Raw genomic sequence first — 15,847 nt, forward strand, 5'->3', positions numbered from 1 at the left:
ACCCCCCTGTCGATAGAGTACTCTTGGGTTTCTGTGTCTATCAAGTTACAGATACCAGCAGGAGGCATGGAAGGGAATCGACTGAATCCGTGATCAATTCAGTGCAGCTCTGAAACAAGAGTTGGTTCTGACAAGTCCTGTTGAGCAACGACCTTCTGCCTGCGTTGGTGGTATAGTGGTGAGCATAGCTGCCTTCCAAGCAGTTGACCCGGGTTCGATTCCCGGCCAACGCATTGCTTTTTGCTCGACCCCATCGTGAGAAGGAGAGCAACGCATTCGTTCAGCCGATTAGACGTGTAACGGTGGGTCGTGCAAGATGTTTGAGAGTCAAAGAAAAAGGAGCTCTCCCCGTCGGGGAATCGAACCCCGGTCTTCCGCGTGACAGGCGGAGATACTGTGCACTATACTACAAGGATCAGACGACAAGGCTGAGCCGTCGAGCCGAATCGTCAATCCAGACCTCAGCCTACAACACACATACTTCCCACTTGTGAGGACAGCCTTGCTGTTTATTCCCCCGTTTTCGGTTTATTTTGTGTGTTTGTTTATATTTTTAAAAAATTATTTTCTTCTTTTTTTAAAAAACATTCCCTTCTACTGCCCCAGCCAACTCACATCCTTACCCCAATATCAGTAAACCCTTAGATAGGTCCTTTAAAAAGGAAAACCCTACCCTGCCCTGAAGCTTAAACCGACCCTTCCCCCTTGCTTTTTTACTGTTTAACAAAAAAACTAACCCTAAACTACACCCTGCCCTAACATCAACTATCTTAACCCCCAAAAAAAGTTTTGAAGTGAAAATGATCTCTTAAGCTGAAGGTCTTAGACCCTGTTCTTCTGTTGGGGCCTTTTCTTTCTTTATTTCTAGAGGCTATGGAAATTAATAAGGAATCCCCTGACTTGGAAGAAAATTCCTCTTCTGTTATTTTTGTGGTGACATTTATTATTTTGATTTTTGAGATTTGAAAACCTAATGGGATGGAGATTGGAGGTAACCTGTGCCGGTGCATCCTCTGTGTAATGTGCACAGAGTTTCATTCCCCAATACCTCTGAGCAAATGATCATACTGCGACATGTTAGTAGCCTGTGCCTGTGCCTTTATTTTGGACAGGAAGGTATTTCTGTCTCTTTTGCTCCTCCCAGGTGGAAGCGTCTGGTTGGATCCTGAATCAGAAATTACCCTTTTTGAACATGATGGTGTTGCACAGGGAGCACACTGGGTCGAGGTTTGCTGGGCATGATTCAAGTTTTCCTTCATTTACGCATAAATCTTTCGCCTTTTACTAAAGATTTCCGTGGAGGGGGACCATTGTGAGTTTATTGTATTTTTGGGTGCTCTGCTCACGGCAGAGCTACGTAACATGTCCAAATGCAGAAAGTCTTTCGTTATGGTTTTGCTTGTCGCAAGGTGTTCGGTGGCTTTAAGCAAAAGCGCCGGTGTAGCAGGCGCATCTAAATGTTTTCTTTATTTTAAATTAAATTTATTTAAATTATATTTTGACAAATTTTGAGTTATTGGAGCTATATGATGATGTTCCGGTTTGGTATAAACGTGGGACATTTCTTTTGAAAAGCGTCAGCATACATTGCAGTCACGGTTGTGAAAAGCATATCTGCACTTCGGTTCATCAGCTCTTTAAGTTTTGTATTTTGTTAGCACCCCCCTAAAGGGCATAAGGTGTGTATGTTCATATATTTAAACTGTAGATACAAGTAAATGCTGTGTTATATTTGTCACAATTATGCACTCAAAGTGTTTATGAATATAAAGGCTGATACGCATTTTCCACTTGTTTGTTAGCTCTTACGGTGATCTGTTGGAGGTATCAAGGCTCAATAAAACTTCATTAAAACCATCAGTAAAGTTTTGGCCATTATTAGGATGGGGTCCGCTACAGCCGGGTAACTCCAACATAGGGATGGCAAGAGGTGTGAAAACTGCCAGTAGTGTTTAGCTCGTACCATACCTCTCGCATTTCAATCGGCAGTCTAGACAGAATGGAAACCTCCCCGTCGGGGAATCGAACCCCGGTCTTCCGCGTGACAGGCGGAGATACTGTCCACTATACTAACGAGGACTTCACGTCTGCATGCGCGCGTCACGCCGGCCAACCCCCCTGTCGATAGAGTACTCTTGGGTTTCTGTGTCTATCAAGTTACAGATACCAGCAGGAGGCATGGAAGGGAATCGACTGAATCCGTGATCAATTCAGTGCAGCTCTGAAACAAGAGTTGGTTCTGACAAGTCCTGTTGAGCAACGACCTTCTGCCTGCGTTGGTGGTATAGTGGTGAGCATAGCTGCCTTCCAAGCAGTTGACCCGGGTTCGATTCCCAGCCAACGCATTGCTTTTTGCTCGACCCCATCTTGAGAAGGAGAGCAACGCATTCGTTCAGCCGATTAGACGTGTAACGGTGGGTCGTGCAAGATGTTTGAGAGTCAAAGAAAAAGGAGCTCTCCCCGTCGGGGAATCGAACCCCGGTCTTCCGCGTGACAGGCGGAGATACTGTCCACTATACTAACGAGGATCAGACGACCAGGCTGAGCCGTCGAGCCGAATCGTCAATCCAGACCTCAGCCTACAACACACATACTTCCCACTTGTGAGGACAGCCTTGCTGTTTATTCCCCCGTTTTCGGTTTATTTTGTGTGTTTGTTTATATTTTTAAAAAATTATTTTCTTCTTTTTTTAAAAAACATTCCCTTCTACTGCCCCAGCCAACTCACATCCTTACCCCAATATCAGTAAACCCTTAGATAGGTCCTTTAAAAAGGAAAACCCTACCCTGCCCTGAAGCTTAAACCGACCCTTCCCCCTTGCTTTTTTACTGTTTAACAAAAAAACTAACCCTAAACTACACCCTGCCCTAACATCAACTATCTTAACCCCCAAAAAAAGTTTTGAAGTGAAAATGATCTCTTAAGCTGAAGGTCTTAGACCCTGTTCTTCTGTTGGGGCCTTTTCTTTCTTTATTTCTAGAGGCTATGGAAATTAATAAGGAATCCCCTGACTTGGAAGAAAATTCCTCTTCTGTTATTTTTGTGGTGGCATTTATTATTTTGATTTTTGAGATTTGAAAACCTAATGGGATGGAGATTGGAGGTAACCTGTGCCGGTGCATCCTCTGTGTAATGTGCACAGAGTTTCATTCCCCAATACCTCTGAGCAAATGATCATACTGCGACATGTTAGTAGCCTGTGCCTGTGCCTTTATTTTGGACAGGAAGGTATTTCTGTCTCTTTTGCTCCTCCCAGGTGGAAGCGTCTGGTTGGATCCTGAATCAGAAATTACCCTTTTTGAACATGATGGTGTTGCACAGGGAGCACACTGGGTCGAGGTTTGCTGGGCATGATTCAAGTTTTCCTTCATTTACGCATAAATCTTTCGCCTTTTACTAAAGATTTCCGTGGAGGGGGACCATTGTGAGTTTATTGTATTTTTGGGTGCTCTGCTCACGGCAGAGCTACGTAACATGTCCAAATGCAGAAAGTCTTTCGTTATGGTTTTGCTTGTCGCAAGGTGTTCGGTGGCTTTAAGCAAAAGCGCCGGTGTAGCAGGCGCATCTAAATGTTTTCTTTATTTTAAATTAAATTTATTTAAATTATATTTTGACATATTTTGAGTTATTGGAGCTATATGATGATTTTCCGGTTTGGTATAAACGTGGGACATTTCTTTTGAAAAGCGTCAGCATACATTGCAGTCACGGTTGTGAAAAGCATATCTGCACTTCGGTTCATCAGCTCTTTAAGTTTTGTATTTTGTTAGCACCCCCCTAAAGGGCATAAGGTGTGTATGTTCATATATTTAAACTGTAGATACAAGTAAATGCTGTGTTATATTTGTCACAATTATGCACTCAAAGTGTTTATGAATATAAAGGCTGATACGCATTTTCCACTTGTTTGTTAGCTCTTACGGTGATCTGTTGGAGGTATCAAGGCTCAATAAAACTTCATTAAAACCATCAGTAAAGTTTTGGCCGTTATTAGGATGGGGTCCGCTACAGCCGGGTAACTTCAACATAGGGACGGCAAGAGGTGTGAAAACTGCCAGTAGTGTTTAGCTCGTACCATACCTCTCGCATTTCAATCGGCAGTCTAGACAGAATGGAAACCTCCCCGTCGGGGAATCGAACCCCGGTCTTCCGCGTGACAGGCGGAGATACTGTCCACTATACTAACGAGGATCAGACGACCAGGCTGAGCCGTCGAGCCGAATCGTCAATCCAGACCTCAGCCTACAACACACATACTTCCCACTTGTGAGGACAGCCTTGCTGTTTATTCCCCCGTTTTCGGTTTATTTTGTGTGTTTGTTTATATTTTTAAAAAATTATTTTCTTCTTTTTTTAAAAAACATTCCCTTCTACTGCCCCAGCCAACTCACATCCTTACCCCAATATCAGTAAACCCTTAGATAGGTCCTTTAAAAAGGAAAACCCTACCCTGCCCTGAAGCTTAAACCGACCCTTCCCCCTTGCTTTTTTACTGTTTAACAAAAAAACTAACCCTAAACTACACCCTGCCCTAACATCAACTATCTTAACCCCCAAAAAAAGTTTTGAAGTGAAAATGATCTCTTAAGCTGAAGGTCTTAGACCCTGTTCTTCTGTTGGGGCCTTTTCTTTCTTTATTTCTAGAGGCTATGGAAATTAATAAGGAATCCCCTGACTTGGAAGAAAATTCCTCTTCTGTTATTTTTGTGGTGGCATTTATTATTTTGATTTTTGAGATTTGAAAACCTAATGGGATGGAGATTGGAGGTAACCTGTGCCGGTGCATCCTCTGTGTAATGTGCACAGAGTTTCATTCCCCAATACCTCTGAGCAAATGATCATACTGCGACATGTTAGTAGCCTGTGCCTGTGCCTTTATTTTGGACAGGAAGGTATTTCTGTCTCTTTTGCTCCTCCCAGGTGGAAGCGTCTGGTTGGATCCTGAATCAGAAATTACCCTTTTTGAACATGATGGTGTTGCACAGGGAGCACACTGGGTCGAGGTTTGCTGGGCATGATTCAAGTTTTCCTTCATTTACGCATAAATCTTTCGCCTTTTACTAAAGATTTCCGTGGAGGGGGACCATTGTGAGTTTATTGTATTTTTGGGTGCTCTGCTCACGGCAGAGCTACGTAACATGTCCAAATGCAGAAAGTCTTTCGTTATGGTTTTGCTTGTCGCAAGGTGTTCGGTGGCTTTAAGCAAAAGCGCCGGTGTAGCAGGCGCATCTAAATGTTTTCTTTATTTTAAATTAAATTTATTTAAATTATATTTTGACATATTTTGAGTTATTGGAGCTATATGATGATGTTCCGGTTTGGTATAAACGTGGGACATTTCTTTTGAAAAGCGTCAGCATACATTGCAGTCACGGTTGTGAAAAGCATATCTGCACTTCGGTTCATCAGCTCTTTAAGTTTTGTATTTTGTTGGCACCCCCCTAAAGGGCATAAGGTGTGTATGTTCATATATTTAAACTGTAGATACAAGTAAATGCTGTGTTATATTTGTCACAATTATGCACTCAAAGTGTTTATGAATATAAAGGCTGATACGCATTTTCCACTTGTTTGTTAGCTCTTACGGTGTTCTGTTGGAGGTATCAAGGCTCAATAAAACTTCATTAAAACCATCAGTAAAGTTTTGGCCGTTATTAGGATGGGGTCCGCTACAGCCGGGTAACTCCAACATAGGGACGGCAAGAGGTGTGAAAACTGCCAGTAGTGTTTAGCTCGTACCATACCTCTCGCATTTCAATCGGCAGTCTAGACAGAATGGAAACCTCCCCGTCGGGGAATCGAACCCCGGTCTTCCGCGTGACAGGCGGAGATACTGTCCACTATACTAACGAGGACTTCACGTCTGCATGCGCGCATCCGGCCAACCCCCCTGTCGATAGAGTACTCTTGGGTTTCTGTGTCTATCAAGTTACAGATACCAGCAGGAGGCATGGAAGGGAATCGACTGAATCCGTGATCAATTCAGTGCAGCTCTGAAACAAGAGTTGGTTCTGACAAGTCCTGTTGAGCAACGACCTTCTGCCTGCGTTGGTGGTATAGTGGTGAGCATAGCTGCCTTCCAAGCAGTTGACCCGGGTTCGATTCCCGGCCAACGCATTGCTTTTTGCTCGACCCCATCGTGAGAAGGAGAGCAACGCATTCGTTCAGCCGATTAGACGTGTAACGGTGGGTCGTGCAAGATGTTTGAGAGTCAAAGAAAAAGGAGCTCTCCCCGTCGGGGAATCGAACCCCGGTCTTCCGCGTGACAGGCGGAGATACTGTCCACTATACTAACGAGGATCAGACGACAAGGCTGAGCCGTCGAGCCGAATCGTCAATCCAGACCTCAGCCTACAACACACATACTTCCCACTTGTGAGGACAGCCTTGCTGTTTATTCCCCCGTTTTCGGTTTATTTTGTGTGTTTGTTTATATTTTTAAAAAAATATTTTCTTCTTTTTTTAAAAAACATTCCCTTCTACTGCCCCAGCCAACTCACATCCTTACCCCAATATCAGTAAACCCTTAGATAGGTCCTTTAAAAAGGAAAACCCTACCCTGCCCTGAAGCTTAAACCGACCCTTCCCCCTTGCTTTTTTACTGTTTAACAAAAAAACTAACCCTAAACTACACCCTGCCCTAACATCAACTATCTTAACCCCCAAAAAAAGTTTTGAAGTGAAAATGATCTCTTAAGCTGAAGGTCTTAGACCCTGTTCTTCTGTTGGGGCCTTTTCTTTCTTTATTTCTAGAGGCTATGAAAATTAATAAGGAATCCCCTGACTTGGAAGAAAATTCCTCTTCTGTTATTTTTGTGGTGGCATTTATTATTTTGATTTTTGAGATTTGAAAACCTAATGGGATGGAGATTGGAGGTAACCTGTGCCGGTGCATCCTCTGTGTAATGTGCACAGAGTTTCATTCCCCAATACCTCTGAGCAAATGATCATACTGCGACATGTTAGTAGCCTGTGCCTGTGCCTTTATTTTGGACAGGAAGGTATTTCTGTCTCTTTTGCTCCTCCCAGGTGGAAGCGTCTGGTTGGATCCTGAATCAGAAATTACCCTTTTTGAACATGATGGTGTTGCACAGGGAGCACACTGGGTCGAGGTTTGCTGGGCATGATTCAAGTTTTCCTTCATTTACGCATAAATCTTTCGCCTTTTACTAAAGATTTCCGTGGAGGGGGACCATTGTGAGTTTATTGTATTTTTGGGTGCTCTGCTCACGGCAGAGCTACGTAACATGTCCAAATGCAGAAAGTCTTTCGTTATGGTTTTGCTTGTCGCAAGGTGTTCGGTGGCTTTAAGCAAAAGCGCCGGTGTAGCAGGCGCATCTAAATGTTTTCTTTATTTTAAATTAAATTTATTTAAATTATATTTTGACATATTTTGAGTTATTGGAGCTATATGATGATGTTCCGGTTTGGTATAAACGTGGGACATTTCTTTTGAAAAGCGTCAGCATACATTGCAGTCACGGTTGTGAAAAGCATATCTGCACTTCGGTTCATCAGCTCTTTAAGTTTTGTATTTTGTTAGCACCCCCCTAAAGGGCATAAGGTGTGTATGTTCATATATTTAAACTGTAGATACAAGTAAATGCTGTGTTATATTTGTCACAATTATGCACTCAAAGTGTTTATGAATATAAAGGCTGATACGCATTTTCCACTTGTTTGTTAGCTCTTACGGTGATCTGTTGGAGGTATCAAGGCTCAATAAAACTTCATTAAAACCATCAGTAAAGTTTTGGCCGTTATTAGGATGGGGTCCGCTACAGCCGGGTAACTCCAACATAGGGACGGCAAGAGGTGTGAAAACTGCCAGTAGTGTTTAGCTCGTACCATACCTCTCGCATTTCAATCGGCAGTCTAGACAGAATGGAAACCTCCCCGTCGGGGAATCGAACCCCGGTCTTCCGCGTGACAGGCGGAGATACTGTCCACTATACTAACGAGGACTTCACGTCTGCATGCGCGCGTCACGCCGGCCAACCCCCCTGTCGATAGAGTACTCTTGGGTTTCTGTGTCTATCAAGTTACAGATACCAGCAGGAGGCATGGAAGGGAATCGACTGAATCCGTGATCAATTCAGTGCAGCTCTGAAACAAGAGTTGGTTCTGACAAGTCCTGTTGAGCAACGACCTTCTGCCTGCGTTGGTGGTATAGTGGTGAGCATAGCTGCCTTCCAAGCAGTTGACCCGGGTTCGATTCCCGGCCAACGCATTGCTTTTTGCTCGACCCCATCGTGAGAAGGAGAGCAACGCATTCGTTCAGCCGATTAGACGTGTAACGGTGGGTCGTGCAAGATGTTTGAGAGTCAAAGAAAAAGGAGCTCTCCCCGTCGGGGAATCGAACCCCGGTCTTCCGCGTGACAGGCGGAGATACTGTCCACTATACTAACGAGGATCAGACGACCAGGCTGAGCCGTCGAGCCGAATCGTCAATCCAGACCTCAGCCTACAACACACATACTTCCCACTTGTGAGGACAGCCTTGCTGTTTATTCCCCCGTTTTCGGTTTATTTTGTGTGTTTGTTTATATTTTTAAAAAATTATTTTCTTCTTTTTTTAAAAAACATTCCCTTCTACTGCCCCAGCCAACTCACATCCTTACCCCAATATCAGTAAACCCTTAGATAGGTCCTTTAAAAAGGAAAACCCTACCCTGCCCTGAAGCTTAAACCGACCCTTCCCCCTTGCTTTTTTACTGTTTAACAAAAAAACTAACCCTAAACTACACCCTGCCCTAACATCAACTATCTTAACCCCCAAAAAAAGTTTTGAAGTGAAAATGATCTCTTAAGCTGAAGGTCTTAGACCCTGTTCTTCTGTTGGGGCCTTTTCTTTCTTTATTTCTAGAGGCTATGGAAATTAATAAGGAATCCCCTGACTTGGAAGAAAATTCCTCTTCTGTTATTTTTGTGGTGGCATTTATTATTTTGATTTTTGAGATTTGAAAACCTAATGGGATGGAGATTGGAGGTAACCTGTGCCGGTGCATCCTCTGTGTAATGTGCACAGAGTTTCATTCCCCAATACCTCTGAGCAAATGATCATACTGCGACATGTTAGTAGCCTGTGCCTGTGCCTTTATTTTGGACAGGAAGGTATTTCTGTCTCTTTTGCTCCTCCCAGGTGGAAGCGTCTGGTTGGATCCTGAATCAGAAATTACCCTTTTTGAACATGATGGTGTTGCACAGGGAGCACACTGGGTCGAGGTTTGCTGGGCATGATTCAAGTTTTCCTTCATTTACGCATAAATCTTTCGCCTTTTACTAAAGATTTCCGTGGAGGGGGACCATTGTGAGTTTATTGTATTTTTGGGTGCTCTGCTCACGGCAGAGCTACGTAACATGTCCAAATGCAGAAAGTCTTTCGTTATGGTTTTGCTTGTCGCAAGGTGTTCGGTGGCTTTAAGCAAAAGCGCCGGTGTAGCAGGCGCATCTAAATGTTTTCTTTATTTTAAATTAAATTTATTTAAATTATATTTTGACATATTTTGAGTTATTGGAGCTATATGATGATGTTCCGGTTTGGTATAAACGTGGGACATTTCTTTTGAAAAGCGTCAGCATACATTGCAGTCACGGTTGTGAAAAGCATATCTGCACTTCGGTTCATCAGCTCTTTAAGTTTTGTATTTTGTTGGCACCCCCCTAAAGGGCATAAGGTGTGTATGTTCATATATTTAAACTGTAGATACAAGTAAATGCTGTGTTATATTTGTCACAATTATGCACTCAAAGTGTTTATGAATATAAAGGCTGATACGCATTTTCCACTTGTTTGTTAGCTCTTACGGTGTTCTGTTGGAGGTATCAAGGCTCAATAAAACTTCATTAAAACCATCAGTAAAGTTTTGGCCGTTATTAGGATGGGGTCCGCTACAGCCGGGTAACTCCAACATAGGGACGGCAAGAGGTGTGAAAACTGCCAGTAGTGTTTAGCTCGTACCATACCTCTCGCATTTCAATCGGCAGTCTAGACAGAATGGAAACCTCCCCGTCGGGGAATCGAACCCCGGTCTTCCGCGTGACAGGCGGAGATACTGTCCACTATACTAACGAGGACTTCACGTCTGCATGCGCGCATCCGGCCAACCCCCCTGTCGATAGAGTACTCTTGGGTTTCTGTGTCTATCAAGTTACAGATACCAGCAGGAGGCATGGAAGGGAATCGACTGAATCCGTGATCAATTCAGTGCAGCTCTGAAACAAGAGTTGGTTCTGACAAGTCCTGTTGAGCAACGACCTTCTGCCTGCGTTGGTGGTATAGTGGTGAGCATAGCTGCCTTCCAAGCAGTTGACCCGGGTTCGATTCCCGGCCAACGCATTGCTTTTTGCTCGACCCCATCGTGAGAAGGAGAGCAACGCATTCGTTCAGCCGATTAGACGTGTAACGGTGGGTCGTGCAAGATGTTTGAGAGTCAAAGAAAAAGGAGCTCTCCCCGTCGGGGAATCGAACCCCGGTCTTCCGCGTGACAGGCGGAGATACTGTCCACTATACTAACGAGGATCAGACGACAAGGCTGAGCCGTCGAGCCGAATCGTCAATCCAGACCTCAGCCTACAACACACATACTTCCCACTTGTGAGGACAGCCTTGCTGTTTATTCCCCCGTTTTCGGTTTATTTTGTGTGTTTGTTTATATTTTTAAAAAAATATTTTCTTCTTTTTTTAAAAAACATTCCCTTCTACTGCCCCAGCCAACTCACATCCTTACCCCAATATCAGTAAACCCTTGGATAGGTCCTTTAAAAAGGAAAACCCTACCCTGCCCTGAAGCTTAAACCGACCCTTCCCCCTTGCTTTTTTACTGTTTAACAAAAAAACTAACCCTAAACTACACCCTGCCCTAACATCAACTATCTTAACCCCCAAAAAAAGTTTTGAAGTGAAAATGATCTCTTAAGCTGAAGGTCTTAGACCCTGTTCTTCTGTTGGGGCCTTTTCTTTCTTTATTTCTAGAGGCTATGAAAATTAATAAGGAATCCCCTGACTTGGAAGAAAATTCCTCTTCTGTTATTTTTGTGGTGGCATTTATTATTTTGATTTTTGAGATTTGAAAACCTAATGGGATGGAGATTGGAGGTAACCTGTGCCGGTGCATCCTCTGTGTAATGTGCACAGAGTTTCATTCCCCAATACCTCTGAGCAAATGATCATACTGCGACATGTTAGTAGCCTGTGCCTGTGCCTTTATTTTGGACAGGAAGGTATTTCTGTCTCTTTTGCTCCTCCCAGGTGGAAGCGTCTGGTTGGATCCTGAATCAGAAATTACCCTTTTTGAACATGATGGTGTTGCACAGGGAGCACACTGGGTCGAGGTTTGCTGGGCATGATTCAAGTTTTCCTTCATTTACGCATAAATCTTTCGCCTTTTACTAAAGATTTCCGTGGAGGGGGACCATTGTGAGTTTATTGTATTTTTGGGTGCTCTGCTCACGGCAGAGCTACGTAACATGTCCAAATGCAGAAAGTCTTTCGTTATGGTTTTGCTTGTCGCAAGGTGTTCGGTGGCTTTAAGCAAAAGCGCCGGTGTAGCAGGCGCATCTAAATGTTTTCTTTATTTTAAATTAAATTTATTTAAATTATATTTTGACATATTTTGAGTTATTGGAGCTATATGATGATGTTCCGGTTTGGTATAAACGTGGGACATTTCTTTTGAAAAGCGTCAGCATACATTGCAGTCACGGTTGTGAAAAGCATATCTGCACTTCGGTTCATCAGCTCTTTAAGTTTTGTATTTTGTTAGCACCCCCCTAAAGGGCATAAGGTGTGTATGTTCATATATTTAAACTGTAGATACAAGTAAATGCTGTGTTATATTTGTCACAATTATGCACTCAAAGTGTTTATGAATATAAAGGCTGATACGCATTTTCCACTTGTTTGTTAGCTCTTACGGTGATCTGTTGGAGGTATCAAGGCTCAATAAAACTTCATTAAAACCATCAGTAAAGTTTTGGCCGTTATTAGGATGGGGTCCGCTACAGCCGGGTAACTCCAACATAGGGACGGCAAGAGGTGTGAAAACTGCCAGTAGTGTTTAGCTCGTACCATACCTCTCGCATTTCAATCGGCAGTCTAGACAGAATGGAAACCTCCCCGTCGGGGAATCGAACCCCGGTCTTCCGCGTGACAGGCGGAGATACTGTCCACTATACTAACGAGGACTTCACGTCTGCATGCGCGCGTCACGCCGGCCAACCCCCCTGTCGATAGAGTACTCTTGGGTTTCTGTGTCTATCAAGTTACAGATACCAGCAGGAGGCATGGAAGGGAATCGACTGAATCCGTGATCAATTCAGTGCAGCTCTGAAACAAGAGTTGGTTCTGACAAGTCCTGTTGAGCAACGACCTTCTGCCTGCGTTGGTGGTATAGTGGTGAGCATAGCTGCCTTCCAAGCAGTTGACCCGGGTTCGATTCCCGGCCAACGCATTGCTTTTTGCTCGACCCCATCGTGAGAAGGAGAGCAACGCATTCGTTCAGCCGATTAGACGTGTAACGGTGGGTCGTGCAAGATGTTTGAGAGTCAAAGAAAAAGGAGCTCTCCCCGTCGGGGAATCGAACCCCGGTCTTCCGCGTGACAGGCGGAGATACTGTCCACTATACTAACGAGGATCAGACGACCAGGCTGAGCCGTCGAGCCGAATCGTCAATCCAGACCTCAGCCTACAACACACATACTTCCCACTTGTGAGGACAGCCTTGCTGTTTATTCCCCCGTTTTCGGTTTATTTTGTGTGTTTGTTTATATTTTAAAAAAATTATTTTCTTCTTTTTTTAAAAAACATTCCCTTCTACTGCCCCAGCCAACTCACATCCTTACCCCAATATCAGTAAACCCTTAGATAGGTCCTTTAAAAAGGAAAACCCTACCCTGCCCTGAAGCTTAAACCGACCCTTCCCCCTTGCTTTTTTACTGTTTAACAAAAAAACTAACCCTAAACTACACCCTGCCCTAACATCAACTATCTTAACCCCCAAAAAAAGTTTTGAAGTGAAAATGATCTCTTAAGCTGAAGGTCTTAGACCCTGTTCTTCTGTTGGGGCCTTTTCTTTCTTTATTTCTAGAGGCTATGGAAATTAATAAGGAATCCCCTGACTTGGAAGAAAATTCCTCTTCTGTTATTTTTGTGGTGGCATTTATTATTTTGATTTTTGAGATTTGAAAACCTAATGGGATGGAGATTGGAGGTAACCTGTGCCGGTGCATCCTCTGTGTAATGTGCACAGAGTTTCATTCCCCAATACCTCTGAGCAAATGATCATACTGCGACATGTTAGTAGCCTGTGCCTGTGCCTTTATTTTGGACAGGAAGGTATTTCTGTCTCTTTTGCTCCTCCCAGGTGGAAGCGTCTGGTTGGATCCTGAATCAGAAATTACCCTTTTTGAACATGATGGTGTTGCACAGGGAGCACACTGGGTCGAGGTTTGCTGGGCATGATTCAAGTTTTCCTTCATTTACGCATAAATCTTTCGCCTTTTACTAAAGATTTCCGTGGAGGGGGACCATTGTGAGTTTATTGTATTTTTGGGTGCTCTGCTCACGGCAGAGCTACGTAACATGTGCAAATGCAGAAAGTCTTTCGTTATGGTTTTGCTTGTCGCAAGGTGTTCGGTGGCTTTAAGCAAAAGCGCCGGTGTAGCAGGCGCATCAAAATGTTTTCTTTATTTTAAATTAAATTTATTTAAATTATATTTTGACAAATTTTGAGTTATTGGAGCTATATGATGATGTTCCGGTTTGGTATAAACGTGGGACATTTCTTTTGAAAAGCGTCAGCATACATTGCAGTCACGGTTGTGAAAAGCATATCTGCACTTCGGTTCATCAGCTCTTTAAGTTTTGTATTTTGTTAGCACCCCCCTAAAGGGCATAAGGTGTGTATGTTCATATATTTAAACTGTAGATACAAGTAAATGCTGTGTTATATTTGTCACAATTATGCACTCAAAGTGTTTATGAATATAAAGGCTGATACGCATTTTCCACTTGTTTGTTAGCTCTTACGGTGATCTGTTGGAGGTATCAAGGCTCAATAAAACTTCATTAAAACCATCAGTAAAGTTTTGGCCGTTATTAGGATGGGGTCCGCTACAGCCGGGTAACTCCAACATAGGGACGGCAAGAGGTGTGAAAACTGCCAGTAGTGTTTAGCTCGTACCATACCTCTCCCATTTCAATCGGCAGTCTAGACAGAATGGAAACCTCCCCGTCGGGGAATCGAACCCCGGTCTTCCGCGTGACAGGCGGAGATACTGTCCACTATACTAACGAGGACTTCACGTCTGCATGCGCGCGTCACGCCGGCCAACCCCCCTGTCGATAGAGTACTCTTGGGTTTCTGTGTCTATCAAGTTACAGATACCAGCAGGAGGCATGGAAGGGAATCGACTGAATCCGTGATCAATTCAGTGCAGCTCTGAAACAAGAGTTGGTTCTGACAAGTCCTGTTGAGCAACGACCTTCTGCCTGGGTTGGTGGTATAGTGGTGAGCATAGCTGCCTTCCAAGCAGTTGACCCGGGTTCGATTCCCGGCCAACGCATTGCTTTTTGCTCGACCCCATCGTGAGAAGGAGAGCAACGCATTCGTTCAGCCGATTAGACGTGTAACGGTGGGTCGTGCAAGATGTTTGAGAGTCAAAGAAAAAGGAGCTCCCCCCGTCGGGGAATCGAACCCCGGTCTTCCGCGTGACAGGCGGAGATACTGTCCACTATACTAACGAGGATCAGACGACCAGGCTGAGCCGTCGAGCCGAATCGTCAATCCAGACCTCAGCCTACAACACACATACTTCCCACTTGTGAGGACAGCCTTGCTGTTTATTCCCCCGTTTTCGGTTTATTTTGTGTGTTTGTTTATATTTTTAAAAAATTATTTTCTTCTTTTTTTAAAAAACATTCCCTTCTACTGCCCCAGCCAACTCACATCCTTACCCCAATATCAGTAAACCCTTAGATAGGTCCTTTAAAAAGGAAAACCCTACCCTGCCCTGAAGCTTAAACCGACCCTTCCCCCTTGCTTTTTTACTGTTTAACAAAAAAACTAACCCTAAACTACACCCTGCCCTAACATCAACTATCATAACCCCCAAAAAAAGTTTTGAAGTGAAAATGATCTCTTAAGCTGAAGGTCTTAGACCCTGTTCTTCTGTTGGGGCCTTTTCTTTCTTTATTTCTAGAGGCTATGGAAATTAATAAGGAATCCCCTGACTTGGTAGAAAATTCCTCTTTTGTTATTTTTGTGGTGGCATTTATTATTTTGATTTTTGAGATTTGAAAACCCAATGGGATGGAGATTGGAGGTAACCTGTGCCGGTGCATCCTCTGTGTAATGTGCACAGAGTTTCATTCCCCAATACCTCTGAGCAAATGATCATACTGCGACATGTTAGTAGCCTGTGCCTGTGCCTTTATTTTGGACAGGAAGGTATTTCTGTCTCTTTTGCTCCTCCCAGGTGGAAGCGTCTGGTTGGATCCTGAATCAGAAATTACCCTTTTTGAACATGATGGTGTTGCACAGGGAGCACACTGGGTCGAGGTTTGCTGGGCATGATTCAAGTTTTCCTTCATTTACGCATAAATCTTTCGCCTTTTACTAAAGATTTCCGTGGAGGGGGACCATTGTGAGTTTATTGTATTTTTGGGTGCTCTGCTCACGGCAGAGCTACGTAACATGTGCAAATGCAGAAAGTCTTTCGTTATGGTTTTGCTTGTCGCAAGGTGTTCGGTGGCTTTAAGCAAAAGCGCCGGTGTAGCAGGCGCATCAAAATGTTTTCTTTATTTTAAATTAAATTTATTTAAATTATATTTTGACAAATTTTGAG

At 43.6% G+C, this 15,847-nt stretch overlaps 27 non-coding genes across 27 annotated transcripts; 15 read left to right on the forward strand and 12 right to left on the reverse strand.

Annotated features, from left to right (window-relative positions):
• The first annotated feature begins 161 nt into the window (after positions 1-161).
• trnag-ucc (transfer RNA glycine (anticodon UCC)) lies at positions 162-233 on the forward strand. Its single transcript has one exon. It is a non-coding gene; the product is annotated as a tRNA-Gly (tRNA).
• Positions 234-1,239: 1,006 nt separating this feature from the next.
• Positions 1,240-1,355, forward strand: LOC141280152 (U5 spliceosomal RNA). The gene has a single exon (XR_012334945.1). It is a non-coding gene; the product is annotated as a U5 spliceosomal RNA (small nuclear RNA).
• A 652-nt stretch (positions 1,356-2,007) lies between these two features.
• trnad-guc (transfer RNA aspartic acid (anticodon GUC)) lies at positions 2,008-2,079 on the reverse strand. The gene has a single exon. It is a non-coding gene; the product is annotated as a tRNA-Asp (tRNA).
• A 194-nt stretch (positions 2,080-2,273) lies between these two features.
• On the forward strand, positions 2,274-2,345 carry trnag-ucc (transfer RNA glycine (anticodon UCC)). Its single transcript has one exon. It is a non-coding gene; the product is annotated as a tRNA-Gly (tRNA).
• A 111-nt stretch (positions 2,346-2,456) lies between these two features.
• On the reverse strand, positions 2,457-2,528 carry trnad-guc (transfer RNA aspartic acid (anticodon GUC)). Its single transcript has one exon. It is a non-coding gene; the product is annotated as a tRNA-Asp (tRNA).
• An 824-nt stretch (positions 2,529-3,352) lies between these two features.
• On the forward strand, positions 3,353-3,468 carry LOC141280153 (U5 spliceosomal RNA). Its single transcript, XR_012334946.1, has one exon. It is a non-coding gene; the product is annotated as a U5 spliceosomal RNA (small nuclear RNA).
• Positions 3,469-4,120: 652 nt separating this feature from the next.
• Positions 4,121-4,192, reverse strand: trnad-guc (transfer RNA aspartic acid (anticodon GUC)). The gene has a single exon. It is a non-coding gene; the product is annotated as a tRNA-Asp (tRNA).
• Positions 4,193-5,016: 824 nt separating this feature from the next.
• On the forward strand, positions 5,017-5,132 carry LOC141280154 (U5 spliceosomal RNA). The gene has a single exon (XR_012334947.1). It is a non-coding gene; the product is annotated as a U5 spliceosomal RNA (small nuclear RNA).
• Positions 5,133-5,784: 652 nt separating this feature from the next.
• trnad-guc (transfer RNA aspartic acid (anticodon GUC)) lies at positions 5,785-5,856 on the reverse strand. Its single transcript has one exon. It is a non-coding gene; the product is annotated as a tRNA-Asp (tRNA).
• Positions 5,857-6,046: 190 nt separating this feature from the next.
• trnag-ucc (transfer RNA glycine (anticodon UCC)) lies at positions 6,047-6,118 on the forward strand. The gene has a single exon. It is a non-coding gene; the product is annotated as a tRNA-Gly (tRNA).
• A 111-nt stretch (positions 6,119-6,229) lies between these two features.
• On the reverse strand, positions 6,230-6,301 carry trnad-guc (transfer RNA aspartic acid (anticodon GUC)). Its single transcript has one exon. It is a non-coding gene; the product is annotated as a tRNA-Asp (tRNA).
• Positions 6,302-7,125: 824 nt separating this feature from the next.
• On the forward strand, positions 7,126-7,241 carry LOC141280155 (U5 spliceosomal RNA). Its single transcript, XR_012334948.1, has one exon. It is a non-coding gene; the product is annotated as a U5 spliceosomal RNA (small nuclear RNA).
• A 652-nt stretch (positions 7,242-7,893) lies between these two features.
• Positions 7,894-7,965, reverse strand: trnad-guc (transfer RNA aspartic acid (anticodon GUC)). The gene has a single exon. It is a non-coding gene; the product is annotated as a tRNA-Asp (tRNA).
• A 194-nt stretch (positions 7,966-8,159) lies between these two features.
• Positions 8,160-8,231, forward strand: trnag-ucc (transfer RNA glycine (anticodon UCC)). The gene has a single exon. It is a non-coding gene; the product is annotated as a tRNA-Gly (tRNA).
• A 111-nt stretch (positions 8,232-8,342) lies between these two features.
• trnad-guc (transfer RNA aspartic acid (anticodon GUC)) lies at positions 8,343-8,414 on the reverse strand. Its single transcript has one exon. It is a non-coding gene; the product is annotated as a tRNA-Asp (tRNA).
• An 824-nt stretch (positions 8,415-9,238) lies between these two features.
• Positions 9,239-9,354, forward strand: LOC141280156 (U5 spliceosomal RNA). Its single transcript, XR_012334949.1, has one exon. It is a non-coding gene; the product is annotated as a U5 spliceosomal RNA (small nuclear RNA).
• Positions 9,355-10,006: 652 nt separating this feature from the next.
• trnad-guc (transfer RNA aspartic acid (anticodon GUC)) lies at positions 10,007-10,078 on the reverse strand. Its single transcript has one exon. It is a non-coding gene; the product is annotated as a tRNA-Asp (tRNA).
• Positions 10,079-10,268: 190 nt separating this feature from the next.
• Positions 10,269-10,340, forward strand: trnag-ucc (transfer RNA glycine (anticodon UCC)). The gene has a single exon. It is a non-coding gene; the product is annotated as a tRNA-Gly (tRNA).
• A 111-nt stretch (positions 10,341-10,451) lies between these two features.
• On the reverse strand, positions 10,452-10,523 carry trnad-guc (transfer RNA aspartic acid (anticodon GUC)). Its single transcript has one exon. It is a non-coding gene; the product is annotated as a tRNA-Asp (tRNA).
• Positions 10,524-11,347: 824 nt separating this feature from the next.
• Positions 11,348-11,463, forward strand: LOC141280157 (U5 spliceosomal RNA). The gene has a single exon (XR_012334950.1). It is a non-coding gene; the product is annotated as a U5 spliceosomal RNA (small nuclear RNA).
• A 652-nt stretch (positions 11,464-12,115) lies between these two features.
• trnad-guc (transfer RNA aspartic acid (anticodon GUC)) lies at positions 12,116-12,187 on the reverse strand. The gene has a single exon. It is a non-coding gene; the product is annotated as a tRNA-Asp (tRNA).
• A 194-nt stretch (positions 12,188-12,381) lies between these two features.
• On the forward strand, positions 12,382-12,453 carry trnag-ucc (transfer RNA glycine (anticodon UCC)). Its single transcript has one exon. It is a non-coding gene; the product is annotated as a tRNA-Gly (tRNA).
• Positions 12,454-12,564: 111 nt separating this feature from the next.
• Positions 12,565-12,636, reverse strand: trnad-guc (transfer RNA aspartic acid (anticodon GUC)). The gene has a single exon. It is a non-coding gene; the product is annotated as a tRNA-Asp (tRNA).
• An 824-nt stretch (positions 12,637-13,460) lies between these two features.
• LOC141280158 (U5 spliceosomal RNA) lies at positions 13,461-13,576 on the forward strand. Its single transcript, XR_012334951.1, has one exon. It is a non-coding gene; the product is annotated as a U5 spliceosomal RNA (small nuclear RNA).
• Positions 13,577-14,228: 652 nt separating this feature from the next.
• On the reverse strand, positions 14,229-14,300 carry trnad-guc (transfer RNA aspartic acid (anticodon GUC)). The gene has a single exon. It is a non-coding gene; the product is annotated as a tRNA-Asp (tRNA).
• A 194-nt stretch (positions 14,301-14,494) lies between these two features.
• Positions 14,495-14,566, forward strand: trnag-ucc (transfer RNA glycine (anticodon UCC)). Its single transcript has one exon. It is a non-coding gene; the product is annotated as a tRNA-Gly (tRNA).
• A 1,007-nt stretch (positions 14,567-15,573) lies between these two features.
• LOC141280159 (U5 spliceosomal RNA) lies at positions 15,574-15,689 on the forward strand. The gene has a single exon (XR_012334952.1). It is a non-coding gene; the product is annotated as a U5 spliceosomal RNA (small nuclear RNA).
• The last annotated feature ends 158 nt before the right edge of the window (positions 15,690-15,847 follow it).

This window comes from Paramisgurnus dabryanus, chromosome 13 (genome assembly GCF_030506205.2).
Source record: "Paramisgurnus dabryanus chromosome 13, PD_genome_1.1, whole genome shotgun sequence".
Lineage (NCBI taxonomy): Eukaryota > Metazoa > Chordata > Actinopteri > Cypriniformes > Cobitidae > Paramisgurnus > Paramisgurnus dabryanus.